At 38.0% G+C, this 27,296-nt stretch overlaps 1 long non-coding RNA gene across 1 annotated transcript in view; it reads right to left on the bottom strand.

The window, feature by feature from the left end:
• The window catches only part of LOC134665750 (uncharacterized), a 148,901-nt gene extending 125,691 nt beyond the window's left edge, over positions 1-23,210 (bottom strand). The window contains exon 1 of the long non-coding RNA XR_010098413.1: positions 23,161-23,210. This is a non-coding gene — a long non-coding RNA (uncharacterized LOC134665750). The remainder of the gene's footprint in view (positions 1-23,160) is intronic.
• Positions 23,211-27,296: the final 4,086 nt, after the last annotated feature.

Consider the following 27,296-nt stretch of genomic DNA (forward strand, 5'->3'; position numbering starts at 1 on the left):
AATATGGAGTCGAATTTGATAACGAAAATCAAAACCAATATAGATTGTTTTCAACCCTAGTGTTTGAGCGTCGGCGTCTAGTCAACGCTGCGTAGTTGCGCCAATGTTGCGTTGAGCGGCAACCATAGACTTGCCAGACGCCGACGCTCGGGAGACGCTAGTGTAGGGTAGCCCTTACGTCAAATCGACCAAGAATGTATAAATCTTTAAAAAATGTACTTTTTTATTGAGAAACAAACAGCACTGTAAAATTAAAACATTTAAATAAATTAGCTAACAGCTAGATTTCTTTTATTCTATAGTTTCCTAAATCCTATGACATGGTCTAAAATCTGACTAACAAATAATGAAATAGTTAAACCTACTTTCACACTCCTTTAATTAAGAGTAGGTACTTAAAATTATTTTCTTAAATAACCCAAATGTACCCAATATAACCCAAATAAATATCCGTGTTTAAAATACACTTCAATACATAATCGGTCTGCGCGTTTAATACTCGTATATAGGTGCATATTTTAAATATAGGTATAGGTATTTTGCCCTGAAAAAAGGGAATGGCTTCTGCCAAAGCCAGTAATATTGTATTAGAATTAATTTCTTTCGCACCAACCTGAATAACCTGATGCTTGGCATGGCAGTATAGGTATTGTTAAACTGTGTATCCGTGCATGTGGAAGATTTATTTTAATTTAAGAGATATGTATATTCGGCGAATGAAAGAAATCTCTTGTCCTGGACTTATTGTCGTTTCGCATTCAAAGCAGTAACGAGAAGATATGCAAAATGTCGTCTCTTTTTAAATCCTCTTTTTAATATAGACCGAGAGCTAGGTCCGGAAAGAAAAGATATTAGGTACAAATTTGAAAGCTAAAAATCTCCTATATCTAGTTAGTTGGAATATTGCCTTTGGTTGGAGTATTGCCAGAAGGGTTGTAAGTGCTTTGCTAGCCTTTAAGATGGGTGTACGCTCATTTTCCTATTGTTTCCCATAAAGTATTAAGTCATAATCTATTGTTTGTCATCATATTAACATTAGTCATAATCATAAAACTAAAATCGTTTACTTTTCAGAATTTTCGTAAGGTTATCCTATAGGTTGATATAAGTTAGGTTAGGCAATCCTGAAAAGGGACGCGTTTCTTAATCAAGTAAATTATGACTAATGAGAATGCGGGATAATGACTGAATGAAACTTGAAACTTTTTGGAAAACAATAGAGACCCGTTTGAAGGTAGTATCGGACCGGAAATTCCGCAGGGGACAGTTGGGGGGGGGGGGGGGGGGGACACAGTTTCATTAAAAACTGTTAGGGTTACATTTTCGGCATTTTGACAACGGAAGCCTAATCAGACGCCTGGATCTAGTAATAAGTAAATATATTAGGTAATACAGGAAAATACCGTATAATACTTTAAAGAAAAACTCTTGCGGGGTACCGAGGACGCCATACTTGTACATACTTGTGTCATGCTAAACTCTTTGTAGTCCCAACAAATATCTATGCAATTTAGTAACGAGCTTGGGAATCTGTTCATAACTATTACTCCCTTTTACGATTACTTGTCAGTATAAAAAAAAAATAGGAAATTCTCGTATCAAACCACAAGTTTAGTATGGCGTCGTTCCCTAGTGTGGAGCCAGCTCTTGGTCTAACATTTAAGCATGTTATGTAAGAGTATTAACTCAAAGTAACCAGTATAATCATGACCCTTGATAAGTCGTAGTCCTTATGGATCTCGAGGTGTTTTTACACTAGTATTTTTGAGATGAATGTTTTATATTGCAAAGGACCTAAGAAGCTTTTGTGGAAGATGTAGATAAAATTGTCTTTGTTGTCGTTGAAAACGTCATCTTCTGAAATAATCAGCTGCCGTATTTCTTTATTATGCACTATAATCTGTTACTTTAGGTATTTACATAAGTAAACAAATGATTTGTGCCTACACTTTCGGGTATTTATTTATTGGTTAACCTATATTATTTGATCATGTAATATTTTCACCTACCCTCAACTGGCTTAAGGAGCCATTTGAGGGTAAATTTTGTATTCTTTTATTTAAATACCTAAAGATACAGAGTATAGATCCTGCCCGTGAGTCTGCGTATCGTACTGTCTCGGGACTCAAACTACATTCATATAACACTTTGAAATCTTGCATTTTGTACACATATTTTATTCACCGAAGCGTTAGCGAATGTGCCAGTTTTAACTCGGGCAAAGTACTTTCGTGTAATATCCGGATGTTCTTCTTTATTATACAAAATTTCTCTTGAATTTTTGTAAGCAGTTTCAGTAGTTAGATAGAATTTTCTATCGTTGTATAAAACACGTAAGTATACTACTTTTAATGCACTTTATGGACAAAGCTAAAACAAATTTGTAAAAGGTCCTGTTTTCATGACCAGACCGTCTGACGTCGGGGGACTTCGAGGAACCGCCGCCATATCGAAGGATTATATCTTTGTCTACTTTATCCCAGTTTGATATCTAAACTGCCTGAGGGTGGTATTCCATCTGTCCAATGTCATTGCGTCTCTCTCTCACCAAGCAAAGTGTGAGACGTAATACACATTGGACCCATACCGGGTGTGGCCTGTAATATGAGCAAAAAATTAAACTGTAAGCTGTCCTCCTCATACTGACCAACATATGTTCAGCGACTTTTAAAAATAACTTGTGGTTTGATTTTTAATATACTTTAAAGTTTATTCTAAGACGCAATGTATTGAGAATTTTGTTATGTTTAAGGCGTGAATCACAATATTCACAATGATATGGCCTGGCGATGGCGTCCATTGAAGAGAATATTTATTTTGTACTAGCTGTTGCCCGCGACTTCGTCCGCGTGGAATTTTATCTTCAACATTTTACATCTTTAGTACCTATAATTTTCTATAATTTTCATATCGAAGCAATGTTGAAATTAAGTACTTTTCTTTTTTTAGCAAGTTGTATGAAGTTTTAAGTCAAGTGGATTTTGATGTTGGTTGCTGAAATTACTTTTCTTGCATTCTCATAATGCCCTTATACAAAGATTCAAGTTCCGCACTCACAAATTATCTGATCTCCATACAAACTTTCAACCCCTTTCTCACCACCTTGGGGGATGATTTTCAAAAATGCTTGAATTAGTTTTCATGTTTTTTAATTTAATACCTTTTTCTGCAAAAAGTTCAAGTTCCTAGCTTAAAATTTAATTTACACCCCAAGACGAACTTTCATCACCTTTTTAACCCCCTTAGGAGTTGAATTTCCAAAAACGTTGCAATTACTCTTTTTTGTAATCGGCTATTATGTCTTTCTAAGTAGTTTCAAAGCATTTGTAATGGATTCAAACCTTGAACCCCATTTTAACCCTGTTAGGGGATGAATTTTACAAATTGCTGAAATCACTTTTATTGTCTTCTAATAATATCCCCAAATACAAAGATTCAAATCCCGCGCTCGACAAAATGTTTGATATCCATACAAACTTTCAACCCCTTTTTCGCCACCTTAAGGGATGAATTTTCAAAAACGCTGAAATAAGTTTTCTTGTATTTTAATTTAAAACGTTTTTACAAAGTTTTAAGTTCCATGCTTAAAATAAAATTTGCACACAGACGAACTTTCATCCCCTTTTTAACCCCTTTAGGGGTTGAAATTCCAAAAACGTTGCAATTACTTTTTTTGTAATCGGCTATTATGCCTTTCTAAGAAGTTTCAAAACCATTTGTAATGGATTCAAACTTTCAACCCCATTTTAACCCTGTTAGGGGATAAATTTTACAAAACGCTGAAATTACTTTTCCTGTCTTCTAATAATATTTCTAAATACAAAGATTCAAGTCCCACACTCGAAAAAATGTTTGATATCCATACAAACTTTCAACCCCTTTTTCACCACCTTAGGGGATGAATTTTCAAAAACGCTGAAATCAGTTTTCTTGTATTTTAATAATATATCTTTTAACGAAGTTTCAAATTCCTAGCTTAAAAGAAAACTTTAACCCCATACAAACTTTCATCCCCTTTTTAACCCTGTTAGGGAATGAATTTTACAAAACGCTGAAATTACTTTTATCGTCTTCTAATAATATCCCCAAATACAAAGATTCAAGTCCGGCGCTCGAAAAAATTTTTGATTTCCATACAAACTTTCAACCCCTTTTTCACCACCTTGGGGGATGAATTTTCTAAAACGCTGAAATTAGTTTTCTTATATTTGAATTTGATACTTTTTTACAAAGTTTCAAGTTCCTAGCTTAAAATAAAATTTGCACCCGAAGACGAACTTTCATCCCCTTTTTAACCCCCTTAGGGGTTAAATTTCCAAAAACGTTGCAATCACTTTTTTTTGTAATCGGCTATTATGCCTTTCTAAGAAGTTTCAAAGCATTTGTAATGGATTACAATTTTCAACCCCTTTTTAACCCTGTTAGGGGATGAATTTTACAAAACGCTGAAATTACTTTTCATGTCTTCTAATAATATTCCTAAATACAAAGATTCAAGTCCACCACTCGAAAATTTTTTTGATATCCATACAAACTTTCAACCCCTTTTTCACCACCTTAGGGGATGAATTTTCAAAAACGCTGAAATTAGTTTTCTTGTATTTTAATAATATATCTTTTTACGAAGTTTCAAATTCCTAGCTTAAAAGAAAACTTTCACCCCATACAAACTTTCACCCCCTTTTTAACCCCCTTAGGGGTTGAATTTCTCAAAATCGCTTCTTATCTCTTGTACACTTTATAAATGCAATCTGGTGTGCAAATTTCAACTTTCTGGCTTTTGTAGTTTCGGCTCTGCGTTGATGAATCAGTCAGTCAGTCAGTCAGTCAGTCAGGACACTTGCATTTATATATATAGATGAAAAATAGGAAGTGTAAATACTTCATAATTTTTAAAAGTTGTAGAACAAAAGTGTCACCGTTTGAGGAGTACAATACAATCGATGTTTTAATTGTTTACTCATGTTACAGGCCACACCCGGTATATTGGACAGATGGAATATCACTCTGAGATAAGCGGAATTGCCGCAGTCGATTTAAATTACAATAAAACGCTGCTTCTATTCTCTAATGTTGTATATTTCCGTTCACACCCCGATGTTATAATGGCGATATAAAGTTTTATCTCGAATGGAGGGTAGACTACTAGTGCGCTGATTATCATAATACAGGGTGTTTTCAATGGCCATTTCCACTGCTGCTAGGTGATTAGGTAGGTACATGTAAAATCACAAACGTGACGTTATCTTTATTGACCGAAACGTTAGCGAAGGTCTCCGTTTTAACTTGGCCAAAAAGCTTTCATATGTCCGGATGTTCTCTATAGCTCGCAATTCTCAACCAATTCGCGTGGAATTTTCATTTAGATAGATAAAATAATTTACAAGGCATATGGTGCTTTCTTGGATGGGAGTGCGGGAAAGAGCGCTTTCCGCGCGTATGTCGAAAGTTTAAAGGGCCATATGTACGATGTACGATACATGTGCGAATAGGTAATTCGCAACTCGTGTCTTCGGTGTTTTAATTTATCGCCACGCGATTCGAATTTCCTCTTTTTCGCACTTGTATCGTAAATAAGTATTTTCTGTCGTTTCGTTTTTGGGTCAAACAGAAAACTGTGTTATGTCTCTCCTGTAGACATACACAAGAGTTAAGGGCTATAAAGGTAAATTTTCTTATTTAACCCTTATCCACGTGAAAAGGTCCTCCTTTTATTTAGAAAACTATGATAAAATCATTACTTACATGCCCACAAGCTGTTAACTATTGCCCACAGGAGAGAAAACTAGTTGTTCGCGCGAACTGTACATTTTTCTATGTATTAAGGGTTAAATAAGAAAATTAACCTTTATGGCCCATAACTCTTGTGTATGTCTATAGGAGAGACGTAACACAGTTTTCTGTTTGACCCTTTTAGGTAAAACTTCAAAACCACTCGATTTGAACTTTCACGATTATCAAAAAGGTGGAAATTGGCATAAGATCTTAAGCGCTAGTAGGGTCTATGGCACTTAAGACTATTGTGAGTTCGCTGTGATAATGACATTAATGACTCAAAGAAGTATTATTTTTACCCGACTACGGCAACGCAAAAGGAGGGTTATGATTTTGACCGGTATGTATGTGGGTATGTATGTATGTATGTTAATTTGTTCCCTCAGAACTCCTAAAGTACGCATTATAATTTGACAAACGATATGTTATTCGAATCGTCTTAAGCGTCCGCTGGTTATAGGCTATATGACGTCACAAAAAAAGGAACACGGCGCCCTCTAGAGGTCATAAAGGGACGAACCAAAAAAATAAAAATAAGTAATGATGGCGTGTTGTATATCATTTGAAAGAGCTCAATTAGCACATTTCAAATATATACATATTGTTAGCGTTTGCACCCGGCTTTGCTTACATGAACCCGATAAAACATTAATTTATCGGGTAGGTAATTCGAACTACGAATCTATAAGCGCTCTGAATTCTATCCGCATATTACCCGATTAAGGCGATACAAGAAGGTTTTTGCAAAAGAAATTTGTTTGGCCACTATATACATGGTGTTTTTTAATGATCTGCAATATTTTATAAAGTGAATAGGTATAGAAGTCCAGATCAGCCAAAATGTAGGAAACAGCCCTACATTCCCTACAAGAGACGTACGAGGCACGCTGTACGAGGCTCGCTGTACGCGGCAAAGCGGCGCCCTCATACTAAAAGAGTCGGGCACAGCCCGACGTACGAGGCTCGCTGTACTCGTTCCAAAGCCGGGCGCCGAAGGCGCCCTCATACTTAAAGAGTCGGGCGAAGCCCGACGTACGAGGCTCGCTGTACGCGTTCCAAAGCCGGGCGCCGCTCACACTAAAAGAGTCGGGCGTAGCCCGACGTACGCGTTCCAAAGCCGGGCGCCGAAGGCGCCCTCATACTAAAAGAGTCGGGCGCAGCCCGACGTACGAGGCTCTCTGTACGCGTTCCAAAGCCGGGCGCCTTCGGCGCCCTCATACTAAAAGAGTCGGGCGCGCCCGACGTACGAGGCTCGCTGTACGCGTTCCAAAGCCGGGCGCCGCTCACACTAAAAGAGTCGGGCGTAGCTCGACGTACGCGTTCCAAAGCCGGGCGGCGAAGGCGCCCTCATACTAAAAGAGTCGGGCGCAGCCCGACGTACGAGGCTCGCTGTACGCGTTCCAAAGCCGGGCGCCTTTGGCGCCCTCGCACTAAAAGAGTCGGGCGCAGCCCGACGTACGCGTTCTAAAAGCTGGGCGCCGAAGGCGCCCTCATACTAAAAGAGTCGGGCGCGCCCGACGTACGAGGCTCGCTGTACGCGTTCCAAAACCGGGCGCCGAAGGCGCCCTCATACTTAAAGTGTCGGGCGCAGCCCGACGTACGAGGCTCGCTGTACGCGTTCCAAAGCCGGGCGCCGCTCACACTAAAAGAGTCGGGCGTAGCCCGACGTACGCGTTCTAGAAGCTGGGCGCCGAAGGCGCCCTCATACTAAAAGAGCCGGGCGCGCCCGACGTACGAGGCTCGCTGTACGCGTTCCAAAGCCGGGCGCCGAAGGCGCCCTCATACTTAAGGTATCGGGCGTAGCCCGACGTACGCGTTCCAAAGCCGGGCGCCGAAGGCGCCCTCATACTAAAAGAGTCGGGCGCAGCCCGACGTACGAGGCTCGCTGTACGCTTTCCAAAGCCGGGCGCCGCTCACACTAAAAGAGTCGGGCGTAGCCCGACGTACGCGTTCCAAAGCCGGGCGCCGAAGGCGCCCTCATACTAAACGAGTCGGGCGCAGCCCGACGTACGAGGCTCGCTGTACGCTTTCCAAAGCCGGGCGCCCTCATACTAAAAGAGTCGGGCGTAGCCCGACGTACGCGTTCCAAAGACGGGAGCCTTCGGCGCCCTCATACCAAAGGAGTCGGGCGTAGCCCGATATATGCGGCTCTCTGCATGCATTTCTATACTGCGGACGCCCTCGCAAAAGTAATATCAAGTGACTTCAAATAGTTAGTAACGAAATCATGACTCCAAAATTAATTAAATAAAAAATAAGTTTAAAAACTAAAACCCGACTACTGCAAATCGCGCTCTAAAAAGTATGAAATTTATATGTATTTACAGAGGTTCAGAGGATAGCCGTGGTCGTATGCCACTTTACCTTAAAGTTTATAATCGTGGCATACGACCACGGCGATCCTCTGAATCTCTGTAAATATATATGTCGGAGCGTGACTCCAGAAGGACGTATTGCAGCGTTACAGTTCATAGTTAAAGACGCCTGTATAAAGTCGATTAGCAATGTTTGGCTACGTATTACTGTGTTGTAACGAAATTCATAATGTTGCGTAGAGAGTAACGCCATCTATTGGCGTGTTGTTGAACTAAGATGACAGGTAGAAGGCTTTGGAACGTCAAGAGGGTTCTCTTGGGTGAAGGTAGGCACGAGTTGGTAGTTTTGTCGTTATGTTGGTGGACCGGTCGAGCAGGTGTGCCTGCTTGACTTAAAAGGCGGGAGCGGTGAGGCTCCGTAATCAGACTTGATCGGACCGCGCTAGAGATCGGACGTTAGCCAACCTCGTGCCTAACTCGCCACGTTCCTGAAGGCTTATACCTGAAGGATTATTCTGAAAGCTTATAGAATCCAACGTTCTTTAACCATTTAGCTAAGTGTTTTATTCCAAGTGTTATTTTGATTTATTCCAAGTTTTATTCCAAGTGTTACTTTTGTGAAATAAAGAAAGGATGTGTTATGTGTTGTTTTGAAAAGATGTGTCCCGCTGAGTTTGTTGCCGGTCCCATAAAGGGCTAAATCTTCTCAGAGCCACGTGGGAGTGCGGTGTATTTACGGTGTGTTTTTGGTGACCTACAACGAGACACGTGGTAATGGTAAGCTCACGTGTCTAACCTTAATTGAAAGGTGAGTGCAGTTCATTATGTTATTTGATGTGAATTATTGTGATATTGTGAATTATGATTGAGACAGTCGAACAGAGCAGTCGTGACGTGACGTTATCTCTGGTATCGCCACGTTTCTTTATAATTGATTTTTATAATCCGTGTAAATCAAAGTGATCTTGAGTTATTTTGTTGTGAAATCCATATTCTTAATTAAAACCAACTATCGACTATCACGACGTGATATTATTTCATCGCTTACTTGTGAATCTACCCTCAAAAATGGATTTTTAATGAAAATAGAAATGAACTGGTAGAAAATGTTCTATTAAGAATTATGACATCCTTTGTATCGTTTTGTAATTAATAAGCTGCGACAAGTAATTGCCCGTAATGCCGTGATAGATAACAAATCGTGCTTACTTTGAAAACATGAGCTACGCATGTGAAAATTAATGTTACAGTGTGCTGCAACCTGAGCAGAGACAACTTACAGATGCCATCACGCCTGTAACACAGAAGCAGCTGTGCAGAATTTTCTGTGATGGAGATTTGGAAATAAAAGGACAGGTTTCGTTCTGATTGTTTATTAGTGATTTTTATTTTGAGTGTAATGGCGAAGCATAACAGTCGAACGTAACTAATTAGCTGTCACTTTTCGTATTGGCCCTTTTACCTTTTTACTCATTTTAGGAACACGTGTTTGTTCATGGAATAAGATAAAACACACTCATTGAAGTTTAAATCATATTCTGAGTTTTTTAAAGTCCTGTATCCATTGGTAACATGCCTTTTGTGTGCGCTACTAGGGCATTTCACAAATCTTGGAGTATAACCTGCATACATGATAAACCTGATACCGTACAAATGATGATTACAGTAAGAGCCAGCTACGATAAACCACATCGTGCATCTCGCCATCTGCCACAGTAACGGCAACTGCAAGGCGAAAAGCATCAGCCTTCGTGCTTGGGTTGGTTTTCACCATCACAACCTTTGATTTAGACACCTGGACAATCTGGTGAGCAGTTCACATTTTGTTGGGATTATTTTGAGTTGTTTTACTTCTGTTTAGAATTCTTGAGCGAGTTTTTGTTTAAAGCTAAAGTAGAAAGCGAAAGTAAGATGAGCCGTTGGTGCGGCGCTATTTGATGTTGATTTAAGATAATTTTGTGACAATGGATGTTGAAATTTAATGTGTATGGTATAGTTGGTATACCATTTGAATAGAGATTAAATGCGATCATTTGGAGTTGTGAGTTTCAATACACATTGTCACAAGGTCTCAAGTGCGCACGGTCAGAATAACCGAGCGAAGTTACTGTCTATTGTAGTTGTAATGGTTAAAATGTGTGATCGTGCAGTTCATAATGCTCAATTACAGTCAGTCAGATTACACTTACCAAGCGTAGACGTAGGCGTAAAACACCGGAAGTAGATTTTTATGTTCTTTTCCGTTGCTGTGCGGCCACACGTGGTGGCGTGCATTTGGTCTGTGTCATCGGCTGGTGTTGCTGAGTGTAGCATTACGAGATGATCGGATGGTGGTCCGGTCATGCATTCATGATGATGGTGGTCATTGTGAGTGTAGCATTGCTAGATGATCGGATGGCGGTCCGGTCGTGCATTCATGATGATGGTGGTCATTGTGAGTGTAGCATTGCTAGATGATCGGATGGCGGTCCGGTCGTGCATTCATGATGATGGTGGTCATTGTGAGTGTAGCATTGCTAGATGATCGGATGGCGGTCCGGTCGTGCATTCATGATGATGGTGGTCATTGTGAGTGTAGCATTGCGAGATGATCGGATGGTGGTCCGGTCGTGCATTCATGATGATGGTGGTCATTGTGAGTGTAGCATTGCGAGATGACCGGATGGTGGTCCGAACATGAGTTCATGATGACGGTGGTCATTGTGAGCTTTATAGATTTAACGAGTGTAATTTAAACACAGTACATTTGTGCAGACGCTGGATGCGGGTGGCTTCCAACCGATACGAATGGAGGTCCAAGGGGGAGGCCTCTGTTCAGCAGTGGACGTCTTATGGCTGAGATGACGATGATGATGATGACATTTGTGCAATTGCTGTTGCGATCATTAGATCTAGATTGATTGAAAGACTGTCTTTGGTGACCCTGTTTTTGTTTTATCTACCCCGACCGTATAATTGGTCAGGTTAGCCGAGCAATAAGAATCACATGTGATCATTGATTTTATTCGATGATGAATGAGACCCAAATTGTTGGTCAGGAGTGACCGAGCGATGTGATACTGTGCCGTGTATCTTGTTTCAGAAGCAAATGCACACACCCACACACGAGGACGTGTGTACCGCAGGATGGCCGTGTCGGAGCGTGACTCCAGAAGGACGTATTGCAGCGTTACAGTTCATAGTTAAAGACGCCTGTATAAAGTCGATTAGCAATGTTTGGCTACGTATTACTGTGTTGTAACGAAATTCATAATGTTGCGTAGAGAGTAACGCCATCTATTGGCGTGTTGTTGAACTAAGATGACAGGTAGAAGGCTTTGGAACGTCAAGAGGGTTCTCTTGGGTGAAGGTAGGCACGAGTTGGTAGTTTTGTCGTTATGTTGGTGGACCGGTCGAGCAGGTGTGCCTGCTTGACTTAAAAGGCGGGAGCGGTGAGGCTCCGTAATCAGACTTGATCGGACCGCGCTAGAGATCGGACGTTAGCCAACCTCGTGCCTAACTCGCCACGTTCCTGAAGGCTTATACCTGAAGGATTATTCTGAAAGCTTATAGAATCCAACGTTCTTTAACCATTTAGCTAAGTGTTTTATTCCAAGTGTTATTTTGATTTCTTATGTTTCATTAGAAGCTTACTTTTGTGAAATAAAGAAAGGATGTGTTATGTGTTGTTTTGAAAAGATGTGTCCCGCTGAGTTTGTTGCCGGTCCCATAAAGGGCTAAATCTTCTCAGGTCAGAGGTGTACGGTTGGAGCCGGCCTAGTTTGATGTGAATAAAAACTTGAACGATTTTATGTGATCCTTTTATTTGAGTGCAATCCAAATACATCCCAATAGCGACTAGACATTTTAGTAGGCACTAGTGTGGTTAACAAGTCCGAAAGTTTATTTCATGCACTGGTAGCATACTGAGTTAGCTGTGAAGTAATACATTGAGATACTACGCCCACCCGCCATCCTGTGTACAAACCCGTGCTGCCCTGCTGGTGCCCTCCGTCATATAAAAAAAATAGTAAATTATATTACGTTGTATTTTTTTATTGAAAAAATGGTAACATTTATAATATTCCCTGTTCGATAATTTTTAGATAAGAATTCTATCTTGTTTCATACTTTTTAGAGCGCGATTTGCAGTAGTCGGGTTTTAGTTTTTAAACTTATAATTTTTAAGCAGATGTTACTTACTAGATATTACGCACTAAATTATGAAATATTAGGTATTTATTACAACACTATTAAATAAATAGAAAAAAATTAATTAGTTTAAAAATAATAATACAATCTCTAAACTAAGTAAACTTAAAATAAAGAGCCTATAAATAAAAAAACGTCCCCCAAGTCACTGCCGATGGGCAGTGTGGCCAGAAGGCTGGCCGCATTGCCACGTTGTATGGCAAATTATGAAATAATACCTACGTATTAAACTTTCAACTTACAAGAATGAAACAGAAATATCCATTTCTGAAAATAATATACTAACAAAAGAATTCCGAGTGCAATCCTCATTCGTGCGGAACGGAGAACTCGCAAAAAGAAAAAGGGAAAACTTTTAGAAGTCATACAATAGACGTACTTTAAGCAATTCATTTCGTAATTTCAGATTTTTCCGAAGTCCGAATTCTTTCCTGATTGTTTTTCAAGTAATTTATTCACGAATAGCTTATTTGGAAATAGATATAATTTATTTAGAAACGAACGTTATATTCAAGTCTTTTAATAGCGCAAAAGACTAAAGTTACGTGAAGTAAACGGGTCAAAAACAAAACTGTGTTCGCGTCTTTCCTGTAGACATACACAAGAGTATATGTAGGCTATAAAGGTTAATTTTCTTATTTAACCCTTATCCACGTGAAAAGGTCCTCCTTTTATTCAGAGAACTGTGATAAAATCATTATTTACATGCCCACAAGCTGTTAACTATTGCCCACAGGAGAGAAAAATGTACAGTTCGCGCGAACACGCTAGTTTTCTCTCCTGTGGGCAATAGTTAACAGCTTGTGGGCATGTAAGTAATGATTTTATCATAGTTCTCTAAATAAAAGGAGGACCTTTTCACGTGGATAAGGGTTAAATAAGAAAATTAACCTTAATAGTCCTTAACTCTTGTGTATGTCTACAGGAAAGACGCGAACACAGTTTTGTTTTTGACCCAAACGTATTTTGTGGTTTAAAGTGACTTACGACAGTTTCATTTCGAATACGGGGATCTCATACTTCCGAGTAGTAAGATGAAATGTAAAACGGTTGTAAATTACAGTAGAAAAAGAAGTCTTAATAACTGCACTGCAAAAATTGGAGATTTATTTTCATAATTAATCTTTTGCTCTCTCTTTGTTGAGTTGTCCGCTCCAGGTTTGTACAATGTAATGCAAAATTCATAAAAGTGAATAGTATTTTCTGATGCAGAGTCAAATGGGAGTTTAACAGTTTTAGAAAAGTTTATTTAAGTTTAAACGTCTTCTAGAAAGAAGGCAAAAACACTTAAATTCACTTTTAAGAACAATATACAGTATGGTTATGAAATGTGATCTGAAACAGAATGGCGAAGAATAGAAAGGAAATGTTATTCACGTTCTGTCAGAAACAAACCTAATGTTTGTGGCGGAAACTCGTAGCCTCTTCACAGCAGCTTCCCTTTTATTAAGTTAGGTAACAAGTTAGGGTTTAAGTGCTTTCAGACATATATTGGAACTCGTAGGACACACTAAGTGCTACGGACAGTCTGCCTGACCACTCATAACTCATAAAAGCCGCAACAGGAAAATTGAAAAACAGATCAATAATTGTTTACCGTATTATCACACAACCTATACGGATATGATGGTCGTTCTTGTCTACGTGACAGCGTGATAAAACGGTGTCTGTCACTTTCTCTCCCACGGTGTTAGAAAGTGACAGTTATTTTATCACGTGGATAAAGATGGATAAAGCTATCCATAAAGAATATTTCACAAATGACAATGAACTGGCAAATATACTGGCATCCAAACTAAAAAAAAAACATTAGCTAAATTAAGGTAAGTAGATATTTGTTTATATTCTGAATTATAGTTAGGTAACAACAAAACGCGAGTTTAGTGACCGCGCACATAATCTCATACTAGAGATTTTGCACACATATGTATGTAGATTTAAGTACTTTTTTGGGAAATAAATAGATTAAAAAAAAAATTATTTAAAAAAATAATACGCCGGCTATTTCAAAGGAGGGTGGGCAGATTTTTTGTATGGACTCTGGCCCATGAACCAAGAAGAATAAGTGACATACCATCCGAAAGGTTTTTTTATATACTCAATTTTTATGTATGGCGAGACTTGTCAAATCGCTGTTTAAAATTTCTTTTTTGACACAAACAAAACGTAAGAAAACGAATAAAAAACTAAAATACCTATCGTAACACAAAATGATCGAGAATAACGAAACGTTCCTGATCTGCGACACAGGAACTTAGTATCGAAAACAAAACTATACAGTCACGTTTCAACTCACAATATTTCTGAGGCGATAACTTTTTTCACACAATTGGGACTACCTGTCATAGTAAAAGTTTTAGAACTTAGAATAAGCTATCCAGGGGCATATAGCTTGTCCTTATTGGTCATATAGGCCAATTTGCCCACCCTCACACTTAAAAAGGCCAAAGTTAAAACGTTATAAGGTAAACGCAGCTATCAACGCCCCATCAAAACTCTGCAGGTATTGCCGACCTATTGAACTAATTAGATATGTTTTAGTTGCCTGAAGTATTTCAGCGGTAGGTAGGTAAACTTCCACAAACGTTTGTTCCTTGAGTATCAGGTAATTTTACGTTAGTTTGAGTGGTGGTCCGAAAAAAGGAGGAAATACGCCAATTAAGCCGCGGGAGGCGTGTACGCAAGTCTTGTCATACTGGCGCTTGTACCTTCAAGTAAGTACGTGACTTTTCTATTTAAGACATTTATTTTAACAATTGACTCCTGTACTTTACTATTTATTACTAAATGTGTTCTTCCTATTGTAAATTCTTGATTTTGTATAACAATTTATTTAAAAAAAGTCATTTACAACCATAAAACATTAAATTTTAATTGGACGGTAATAGCTTCATTTCTTTTAGTTATAGCAGCTATCAACGACCCGTAAGTCGGTAATAACCATAACATAAGGTTTAGTTTTTCGTCCTTTTATATTATTATGTCATAACAAAACAATAATTTTAATGGACCCGTATAAATCTAAATAATTATTCTTTTTAAGTATAAATCTAAATAATTATTCTTTTTAAAAATCTATTACCGACATACACGTTGTTATCTAGTTTTCTTCTTTCAACGATGTAAAATTACGCAAAGTGATGTAATTTTCGGAGGACCGATGTTGTGTAGTACATAACAAGATTCATTAATACCTATGTAACTTTTTATTAGTTAAAACTGCGTGTTAGTGCTTATATTTTTTAAGTCACATAATCACAGTGTTTTGTAGTTACAAGGTCAATTAAATAAAAATATAAAAATTGGGTCGGTAATACATTTTATATTCGTAATTACATATTGTATCACCGACTCATAGGAATCGGTAATAGCAACCATAAGAAAGTATTACCGATCATCGATATTACTATACTTAATTTTGTGTTAGGTACCTATTATTATAAATACTCGCGTGTACTATGTAAACTAGGTAACGATATACATACTTATATAGATAAATACATCCAAGTTATACAAGTTTATGTCTGGATGTCATGACATCAATTTGATATATTTTTTGAGATCATAATAAATTCATGTTGATTATTTCTTAAAAGAAAAATTATTTAGTAAAGAAGTGGTACTATTTATATTTTTTTAAATAAAAAATAGAATAAGACATAGAAGCATATATTTGCATTTTTATTTTGTTTCACCACACCAGCCTACACTAGCAACCATATGCGTCTCACTGCTGGGCACATAACTTCTCTTATACACGATCGGAATTAGCAACTTAAAAATCGTTAATAACCTCACAGCCATTTTTATGGGTCGGTAATAGTAACAATTGACTCAGTAACTTTATAAATTATTTTCTACATCTTAATCCTTTATTTATGTATAGGCAACTTAGTAATTACCTTTTAAAAACATGATATTAGCATATAAAAATTGAAAAGTGAATTTGAGGGCAACCTGTATACTTAAAAATTATGGTCGAATTTTAAACTGCCTTAAGGGGGGCGTTAATACCTTCATTTACCTTAGCATGAAAATTTCATCGGGGTTTAAATGTTACACGATGAATTTTTAAATTGAAATTATAAGAACGAGTTTTATAGTACGTTACATTTAGATGACTTAAAATAATCGTATGATCCATTAGTACAATTTTTCAAGTTATTTACCCCACTTTCGAAGTTGTTCCAAAGTGTTTATTTGAAGTGTGCCGTTTTTATTAGAATAGAATAGAATAGAATTCTTTATTGCGAAACCATGGTACATTTAGTTGTTACAGTAAAAGGTTGTGAGAACACATGGCACCCTGTTAGGGCATTGCAAATAAAATCTTACATCTAGGTAGTTTATAAGCATTAGAACTATGCCCAATTTAAAATTAAATTAAAACATTTTCTACTTACAATTAAATAGTTGTACCTACTTAACTACATTATTATTTACACAGGGGATTAGTATTAGTACCTGGTAGTTACAAAAGAAAGTTATCTTCCATGAACTCTTGGACGGAATAGTATGCCTTCTCTATTAATACGAATTTTAATTTTGATGTGAATGAATTTAAGTTTTCTATGTTTCTGATATTGTTAGTTAGGCAGTTTATTGTAAATCTGGAAGGCCCTGAAATAAGGGCCTTTTTTGTAGATGTCTAAAATTGGTTCCGGAGGGACGAGCTTATTATTTCTACGTGCGCTTTTACAATATTCAAATAATTTTATATTCTTTCTGACAAAAATTGAAATTTCTAGAATGTACAGAGAGTGGAGAGTCAGAATTTGGAGGTTGGTGAAATGTTTCTTGCAACTGTCGATTTGTTGTATATTAGTAAGTATGCGGACACATTTTTATGGGCTATAAAGAGATCATGAACGTCACTGCTATGACCCCATAATATAATACCGTAACGAAGCCAAGCTTGAGCGTATGAGTGGTATGCGGACAAGGCGCACTCAGTATATGTGTTTGCCTTTAGGATGCTCAGGGCAAAAAGGAAAGAACATAATTTAGATTTGACTTTTGATATGTGTTTTTTCCAGTTGATATGGGTGTCAAGAGTTATCCCTAATAGAGTGCAGTCTTTGTCTTCTTTTATTTTTAGATCCTTCAACAGCGGTGTTAAATCGGTAGGTTTTTTCTGGTAGGGCCTGAATTGTATTAACTTTGTTTTATTTGTATTTATTACTAAATTGTGATCCTGTAACCAGTCAGAGATATTTGTGAATGTTTCTTTAATGTGCGAGTAGTCATTGGCGTCGTTGTCATGTCTAAACAGGAGGGTAACGTCGTCAGCAAATATGATAGATTTGTGGTTGGTAATTTTAGAGAGGTCGTTAATGTAAATTAGGAATAGCAAACATCCTAATACACTACCTTGGGGAATATAGCTATTAATAGTGTGCCAGTTAGATTGCGGTTTTATTAGTTTGTCGGAGTCTTTACTTTATTTTAGAGTATATTTTTTAAATGCCCTCTCGCGCATGAGAGGAGGCCTGTGCTCAGCAGTGGGACGCATATAGGTTGAAATGATGATGATGATGATATTTTTTAATTTTAAACCCGCCCATTTTACGAACGCTGCAGAATAATAAGATATCTTATTCAATATAAAAAGTTTTCTACAAATCCGTTTCAATACAAACAGTAGCTCATTATCATTCGTTACTCGCAGAAAGAAACTTCCAAAAAAGGGTTCGGACAAGTTATATTGGTTACTGATGAGCCTTTATACAGGCCCAAAAAGAGTACTGTTCCATTTTTTTGAGTTTCATCTTAATTTGTTGCATCTGCATTACCTGCAAGCAACCAGACTTGCTTGCTTGCAACCAGAGATGCGCTAAACGCTTCTCTGAGTTGAAAAAAATTATTCATATTTTTTTCTTTTCGCTCGCGGTGATAATATCACACATTTCGCTCAGTGGATCTGCAGACTAAAATGCTTTTAAACTGTGGATTAAAATGCTTTCAAATTTCGAAGATACGAAAAAATAGAGTTACTCGTAGAGTTCTACGAGTAACTCTATTTTCACGAGTGAGTAGAGAGAAATGCCAATTAATCAGGCACACAGCCATAAGTGCGACTAAGATGGAACACTGAGATAGATGAGTTACTGAGCGAGTTAAATCACCAGTTAGTTGAAGAGTAAGTTCAATCAAAATCACTCACCCGCGAATGACACATGTCTAAGCTTCATCTAGTACCTCTTAGTTACAAAAAAGGAATGGATTTTTCGTAATACGACGGAAAAATATTATGTGCATTTTTTTTGTCCCAAATTCTCACAAATTGGGATTTTGTGTGGTGTTTATTCCACCCAAAGTGAGGAGTTCTTCAAACGAACCAAATACTTCCCTTATACAAAATTTGACGAAAAAAAATCGTTAACAAAATAAAAAGTAAATAAAGTGCCAATACCTACGTAGAAAAAAATCTAAAACATTATTAAGATGCGATTGTCTTCGGTTACCGCGATAGATACTCATGAAATAAAACTACTGAAACGTATTATATCGCGTATATTGAATAAATACTACACATTCGTGGTAAACGGGTGACTGAGGAAAAACTACACTGTGCAAAATCTACTACCCACTTACAAAATAATGATTTCATTATCAGACATTTGTCTAAGATAATTTTTAAGGCTAGTTACTTATACGTGCAAAATTGGTTCTTAAGGCTAATTACAACTATTTTCAAGTAAAGATAAAAATACGCGATAAAACTATGTCGACTCTAACCCTACACCTCTGTCCCGAGAAGATTTAATTCCCTACTGAATTGTAGGAGGGTATCCCAATATGGGACCCCAATATAATATGGGTAAAGGGTTCGAAACGTCGGGATGTAGTATGAATTCAATATACGCGATATACCCTGTCAATAGTTTCATTTCATTAAGTATAAGATGAGATTTATCGAAGTTTGAATAGGCTCAAGCCTAGCAAGCTATTTCAACAAAAACAGCCGTCTGTTGCGCATTGTTCGCTAGTAGGAAAATTATTAGGGTTCGAATCATGACCAGGTACTTTCAGTTTTTGAAGTTACTTAGATACGATAAAAACATTACTCAGACTTTTTGCTTTCGATTACATATTACGGCATGAGTTAGGATTAGTAGGGAACCTTGGGCCAAATTCGACATGTACAACTGTCAGATTTCGCATCCACGTCAAATCAACAGTTGATTTTATTGCATACTGAGTGTTGATTCCATCAACGGTGGATAATATCATTTGTTACAACCAAAACTCAACTCTAAGCTAAGGGTGGTTCGGTTTGGTTTGCTTGTCACCCTAACTGTGGATTGTTAATGTCAAATTTTGACATTGTACGATTTGTACGTATTCGAGAACTTATGATTTTTCCCACATCAACGGGAGATCAACACGATACGTCAAACGTCGCTTGTCGAATAGGGGTCCTTTAGGTAAAATCGGTATACAGCCCAACTAGCAAAAAAGTCTCAGATTGCGCACTTTATAAGAGTAGTGAGCTTATAGCGCTCTTATTTTTGTTTTGAACTTATCATCGCTCTTATATTAGTCTTAGACAAGCTTATACGCACTTTAGTAAGTTTAGTCTTATTACCTAGTCTTATATATGTACATAAGAGCATTTTATAATACCATTATAACCCTTTACGGCCGGGAAAAATATTTTGCAAAAACTAATGAAAAATGCATGTGAACCGTTTTAATTTGTTATAAAATACATGTAAAAAATGATAAAAAAAATCCAACGACCCTTCATCATAAAAAGAATCGCATGCACGAAAGTGACGATCAGGATTTATCTGTAAATGCACGAACGTGCAAATTCATTTGGATTTGAAATATGATATGAAAAAACGCAACATTTTACACAACAATACACTAGTATAATAATAAGTCTTTAACTTTACATAATCATCACAGTTCTCTTTAAGAATCAACACCGAAACGATTATAGAATGATTGAAAATAATAATCAACAATTATAAAGTAATCTCAATTCAACTACCTACATCATAAGGAAATCCTTGAAAAAGTGCTCATAAAATTAATATTGATTCATTCACAAGTAAAAAAAAAGTATTGACATGTGTTAAATATAGTTTATAACTAATTCTGGAGCTGTTAGATCAACGATTTGATCGAATCTTTTTCTCTCATCTCTTCACAACCCTAATATTGATTGTGCCTGAACACTTGAACAGTTAGAAGTCGGGGATCATAATATACTGTCTTTCCACTTAACTAGAATGTTACTGAATCTGTCATCATCAGCAGACTCTCTCCACGTCACATATCATTGTCGTCTTTGAATGTCAAACTCGATCTGTCAGTAATTCGATTCACTATTACTTTACCCGTGCGGTGTCATCTGTTATTATTGAGTTTTACAGCAAATAATATAGTTGTAAAGAATCTATGGCAATATAAACTAAGTACCTTGGCATACACTTCGAGAAAAGATCGAGTATAGACCAACAGCTGGACCTAACCCCAGTGACATATTATCACAGCCAAACTACTTTATATGGGTGTACCGAAATCAAGCATAAATCCGGCAGGATTATAATCACCATGCTTTTAACCCTACTGGACGGGTTTTATACACTACGACCTGACGCAGCGAAGCCAGAACATCCTCTGATTCTTGGCTTTCATAGTGAATTCATTCCAAAAGCGAATAAGGGGAATAAGGTCGTCGTGAAATTCTTCAATATTTGATACTTATATCACCATAACACAAAATTCAAAGCATTTGTCTGGCTCCTAATGGACATCTTAAAAAATACAAACCTAAGAAGCGCAATATATTATAAAATAATAAAACATATGCTATCTATTGTGATTTAAGTTTTTGCGCAAAAGCCGGATACTCACAAACTTGCAAATAGTTACAACAATTGAATCACGGGCTACGACCGAACCCACAAATTCCTGCACTTATTTTTTACGAGCATGTAGTTTTCCCTAAATAACATATTTTTGCTCTTATTTGTGCTAAATTAACTCATTTAACTCTTTTACTGTAATAATTAAGTATTAAATAGCAACTTCGATACTAAAATTATACGAAATTATGAACTTACGTGTGTCACTACTCACACCAAAATACGCCACCATCTTCAACACTGTCTTGCGACCGACTGATGCCATTGACCTACCGTATTTAGTACTCAAACGTGTCGCTAATATCTGCAGTTTAGATCGGAATAGGTTTGAGCTCGAAAAGATGATTTGCTTGCGGACAGGATTTTTTAAAAGTAGTTTGCAGGATTATATCGAACCGGTCGGAAAGGGATAAGCCTCTCGTTCTTACAACAACATTTACGAAGTCTCGTTGAACTTGAGAGTCTTCTTCTTCTTCTTGATCGGGACACTCTTGACAGAGCGGTCGTGGTCATAATTGGAAGTCTCCCTTTGTGACACGTTTGACGGCTCGCCTCCACTCCTCCCTGACGGCTGCGCGTTTAGCGCATTCGTGCAAGGGACCGTCCATTGCTGCCTTTATTTGGTCCGTCCACCTCATGGGCGGCCTTCCTCGCGCTCGGGTACCTTCTACTCTTGAACTTGAACTTGAGAGTACCTGGTCTTATATCCACATTCTCTAAGTTCATTTGATCTTATATTAGACTTTTTAAATGCTATTATAAGAATGTAAGACTAATATCAACATGGAATAATACTATTATGAGCCTCTTGCTCTTACAGCAACATTTACGAATAGAATAGACTATAATAGATGATTGCGGTTTACGATTTATGACGTATTAAAAATATATTTTTTAGTTTTATCAAGCGTGGCTCACTCCGCGATTTCGTCGTTTTGCTACAGGTAGCTAAAAGTCCATCCGTTCGACCCCAATTTTGGGGTTTGCCATAAGCCGCGCGTGGCGCTGTCGCCACCTAGCGGCCATATCTGTGCTGATCGTGACAGACGCGTTTTGTTAGAGAGTGAGTGTTCTGTACCTATGTTCTGTTCTATACTATTATTTATTCTGTGGTTTTATCATACTCTTAGTTTAGAAGTTACAGGGGGGGAGGGGACACATTTTACCACTTGGAAGTGTCTCTCGCGCAAACTATTCAGCTTAGAAAAAAATTATATTAGAAACCTCAATACCATTTTTGAAGACCTATCCATAGATACCCCACACGTATGGGTTTGACGAAAAAAAATTTTTGAGTTTCAGTTCTAAGTATGGGGGATCCCCAAAATTTATTGTTTTTTTTCTATTTTTGTATGATAATCTTAATGCGGTTCACAGAATACATCTACTTACCAAGTTTCAACAGTATAGTTCTAATAGTTTCGGAAAAAAGTGGCTGTGACATACGGACGGACAGACAGACAGACAGACATGACGAATCCATAAGGGTTCCGTTTTTTTGCCATTTGGCTACGGAACCCTATTTTGAGTTATGTATTCGTCAGAAAGGGATAAAACATAATTTAACTAAATCAAACCCGTTATTTTTATGAAACGGGGGTTAAAATAAAATAATAACGACATACTACAGAGTGTAGATATTTATTAGAATTATTAGCCACACACAAAAAAGTTATCTCAATCTAGCAAGGACCGGCGAGTCCAGTGGAGCCCGGTCCGTCGACGTCATGCCTTCCAAGCGTCTGTGCCGCTGCCAGGACGGTGCCATTCTCACTATCGGTGTCAACCCAGTAAACCAGAGGTCACAGAGAGCTCCACTAATTAACCCGAATAAAATCACTGAAAATAAAATGATTAGGTAACTGTTTCCGAGAAAATACGATGGAAAGGGATGGATGGATGGATGCGGTGGATGAATACGATGGATGGATGGATGGATGGATGGATGGATGACATGCAGTACATGTACCTGTATCTCTGACATAAACACTATTTAGCACTAGCAAAATTGTTCTCCATCATATTTCCTCGGAAACGTTCGTATTTGTCATGCTACTTCAGACTACCTCAGTACTTTTTATTCCGAGACTGACTGAAATAACAAGACACGTTCGTACGTTTCCGTCAAAAAACGATGGAAAATAAGTATGCACTATAATACACATATCTGTACCTTATATATGTAACGTTTACACAACTGAAACGTTAATTCTAAGTGGATATATTATACTTTTCCTTGGTAGACGTTGTACTTTTGGCCCATGGCTTGTCATTTGTCAAGGCATTAAATACTAATAACGTTATTTATAAACGTCTGTTAAAGTTCAATAGGGCTCGGAAACCGTTTTATTTTTCAAACCGTTTTCGTTCATTCACCCGGAAACGAAAAGAGCTGTTCTATTGCGATACCAGTTTATACCATTAGTTCGCCTTTCGTTTTTGTGGAATTAAATTAACCGGTTAAATTGAAAATATTGAAGCGAGATAAAACGAGTAAGATATTACTTCCTCTTTCTTGTATGCAAACTAGTTTAACTGAGAGTTTCCGAAAGCAGAGAGTAACCGGTATTATATCGTTCCCCGCGAACCGTAATAATCAGTTCCCTCTCTTCTGGTTCTAACCGGTTGGTTAGAAAAGAGAATGTATCTTTTTAGTTCAAGTTTCAGCAATTAACCGGTTTATAATATAAAGGTTTCAGAACAATATTAATTATTTCAATACCGGTTCCGAGTCCTGTTCAATCTAACAAGATGTTAATAATTATTTATCCGTCGTTTTCACGTTTGTGTTTGTTAGGAAGAGACAACATTTTACATATAATCATATAAAATCCAAAACAAAACGTACTTACATATAACGAAAGACTTCATCTTGTAAACTCTGTCAGCACAGTATGGAACACAGTCGAAGCTTAGGACTTATATACAGTTATACACATTATCTTCCTAATGATATTGTAGTAGTTGTTGTAATTTTTATCTACTCGGTATTCCGTTACTAATTGATTTAATGAAACATACGTACCATCGCCCACACTGTTAACTGTACTGGACTTTATGCCTTTTGTAATAAGGTCCACAGATGTACAGTTAGGAGTGTCGCTGTTTGTACTTGGTTGTGTTTTTATAATAATCAATAATCGATCACGTGTCGGATTTGGCGGATGGTGGAGGCGGAATTAGCCTCATGCAAGACTTTTAATTTTTTTAAATCATTATTTATATCGTTTGAACACCGGAAAAAATAAAAAAATATTTTATAAATTTACCCAAAATATTATGGCAGGTATTTAACCGGTCAACTAATTAATCGAATTTGGGTAGTTTAAAAAAATAGAAATGGGTACTAGTTAAAATTAATAGTTTGACAACAAAAACGGAGCCTTCAAATATATCAATATGAGTTGTATTTTAATGCAGTTACAGCTTTTGATTATTTTTAGGCAGGTACCAAGTATTTATTTGGCAACTGAATTATTATATTGGAGACCATTTATGAAGCACATTTTAAAAAGAAAACGGCTATATATTAATTCAAAAATGAAGTTCTTTTAAAATATTTTGTTTGGTCATTACACGGTCAACCTAACACGCTCCTCCTCGCTTTGCTCGTCGTCGCACCTATGTATCTGTTGACTCTAGCAGAACACAGTGGCAACTATTGCAATTAGTAATAAAAAATTTAAAGATCTAATGATATTATATTGGCCATTAGGCGTTTCATGATTAGAAATTTCGACTATTAGTATACTGACCATTACGTATTGGTAAATTAATTAGGTGTTTTGTGTAAAAAGTGACCAATATTCATTAAATTTAACGGCTTTCGTGTTAAAATACTAATACTAAAACGACATGCTCAGTTACGACTATAGTTGATTACTTAGGTGTGAACAACTAGATGACAACTAAATTTTATGATCGCTTTACAATATTAGTTGCCAATTTATTATTTTAGTTGCCAACCTATCATTTTAAGTTCCCTATATTTTTTTTGGATGGCTTGATATTGCTGCCACATTTTTTAATAGTATGATGCTTATATTTGAGACTAATATGTTTTATTTGGCGCTAAAATATTAATGCACGGCCAAATTATACTGCGTCAAGCAGATCTTGTCAGTAGAAAAAGGCGGCAAATTTGAAAAATGTAGGCGCGAAGGGTTATCGTTCCATAGAAAATTTGAATTTCGCGCCTTTTTCTACTGACAAGATTTGCTTGACCGTCTATATATTATTATATGCCCAATGAAAGTTGCTGTTTAATATTTTAGTTGCCCGGTTAATAATAAGCCAAATATCCCCGCGGGGGCAGCTTGTGGCGAGCTGACGGTGAGTGGCGACACCGCGGACCCCTATTCCAGAGGGCCCTGTCATCTGGCCCTCGCCTCTGTGCTTGCCTTGATTGGCCGGCCAGAGTGGAGTCGCAAGAGCGCGACCTATGCTCCAGGTTGGAAGTGTAAAATGTCATAACGCCGGCGGCCTGCTGAACGGATCACCGGGATCTGGCTACCGCAGACTCACCTCTCGACAACCTTACAGCCGCTCCGAAGTGTTGCCCTATTGTCGCACTGTGCGTGCGGCCGTTGTAGGGCCCACTAAATGAGTAGGCGAGTCACCACCTGTCTTACACAATTTTGAGACTGATTGTCACGGCAGGTGTCCGCTAGTCTCTCCCATAGCCCATTATCCAGTCCATCCAACTTTCAAATCTATAGCCCATGACCTTAGTTCCCATCGCAGCACAAAAGTGCTGCACTCCAATAGTCTTTGCACCTGGCGGAGACCATCTCCGGATGTATCACATTGTGCGTTCGGGGATAGTATCCGCCACGTGTATCCCTTGCCTTTAGATTAAATTGTCTTAAAGGGCCTCTGCGCTGTTGGCTTCGGCCCCACGCACGCCTCCCAAAAGTCCGGGATCCCATGGTCCCGAGATGTGGAAAAGCCAAATATTATTAATAAAAAAAATTTAATGTTCAAAAATTTAGAGCGATTCAAACGCTCATAATTTTTGACGAAAATTCGAAAGAACTGGCCGCGCAGCCAATATGCCAATCGCTTACGCTCCGTAGCGATCGAAACGCAACTGTCACTGTCGCACTAATATGGAAGAGTGCTCGAGAGACACAAAGTGTTTCGTTGTGGAAGCGATAGCGATTGTAACCTTGGCTAGGCCGGCTGATGGCGTCAAAAACACCACTGACCTGTAACTGTAATCTCAGCCGATCCGCCGTTAAAAGGTACTTACTTACTGCCGTGGCGCAGCGACCCGAAGTGGATCTTGGCCTCTGACACTAAGGAATGCCATGCTTCTCTGTCTAGCGCCGTTTCTGTCCAATCGACGGCACCGAGCTCGTTCAGATCTTTCACGACCTCATCGCACCAGCGATACCTAGGACGCCCAACCGGTCGTCGACCATCCGGACGTACTCCTCTTAAAAAGGTACTTCGGTTAAAAGGTACTCCTCTTTTATTTAGTTGACCTGAAATGAATCGAGATTCGAGATATATGCATAAGTACATTTAACTGTGGAAGAGCAGGGTTCCATGTCATCTGTATCATTCATACCAAAGATACCTACAATAGTTTGAGTAAGATGCATAAAATTTGAATTTGACAGGTAAACGTGATGGCCCTGCACTGCCCCATTTATTTTGCGGTAACTCTGATTGTCAAAAGCAGTACAGCGCCATCTGTTTTGGATGTCAATTTAAGGGGCACGTTTTTAGGGTTCCGTACCCAAAGGGTAAAACGGGACCCTATTACTAAGACTTCGGTGTCCGTCCGTCCGTCCGTCCGTCCGTCCGTCCGTTCGTCTGTCACCAGGCTGTATCTCACGAACCGTGACAGCTAGACAGTTGAAATTTTCACAGATGATGTATTTCTGTTGCCGCTCTATAACAACATATACTTAAAAACAGAATATAATAAAGATTTAAATGGGGCTCCCATACAACAAACGTGATTTTTGACCAAAGGTAAGCAACGTCGGGAGTGGTCAGTACTTGGATGGGTGACCGTTTTTTTTTGCTTTTTTTTATCGTTTTTTTTTGCATTATGGTACGGAACCCTTCGTGCGCGAGTCCGAATCGCACTTGCCCGGTTTTTTTTCTTAGATTATACCTCTCTATC

Source organism: Cydia fagiglandana, chromosome 7 (genome assembly GCF_963556715.1).
Source record: "Cydia fagiglandana chromosome 7, ilCydFagi1.1, whole genome shotgun sequence".
NCBI lineage: Eukaryota > Metazoa > Arthropoda > Insecta > Lepidoptera > Tortricidae > Cydia > Cydia fagiglandana.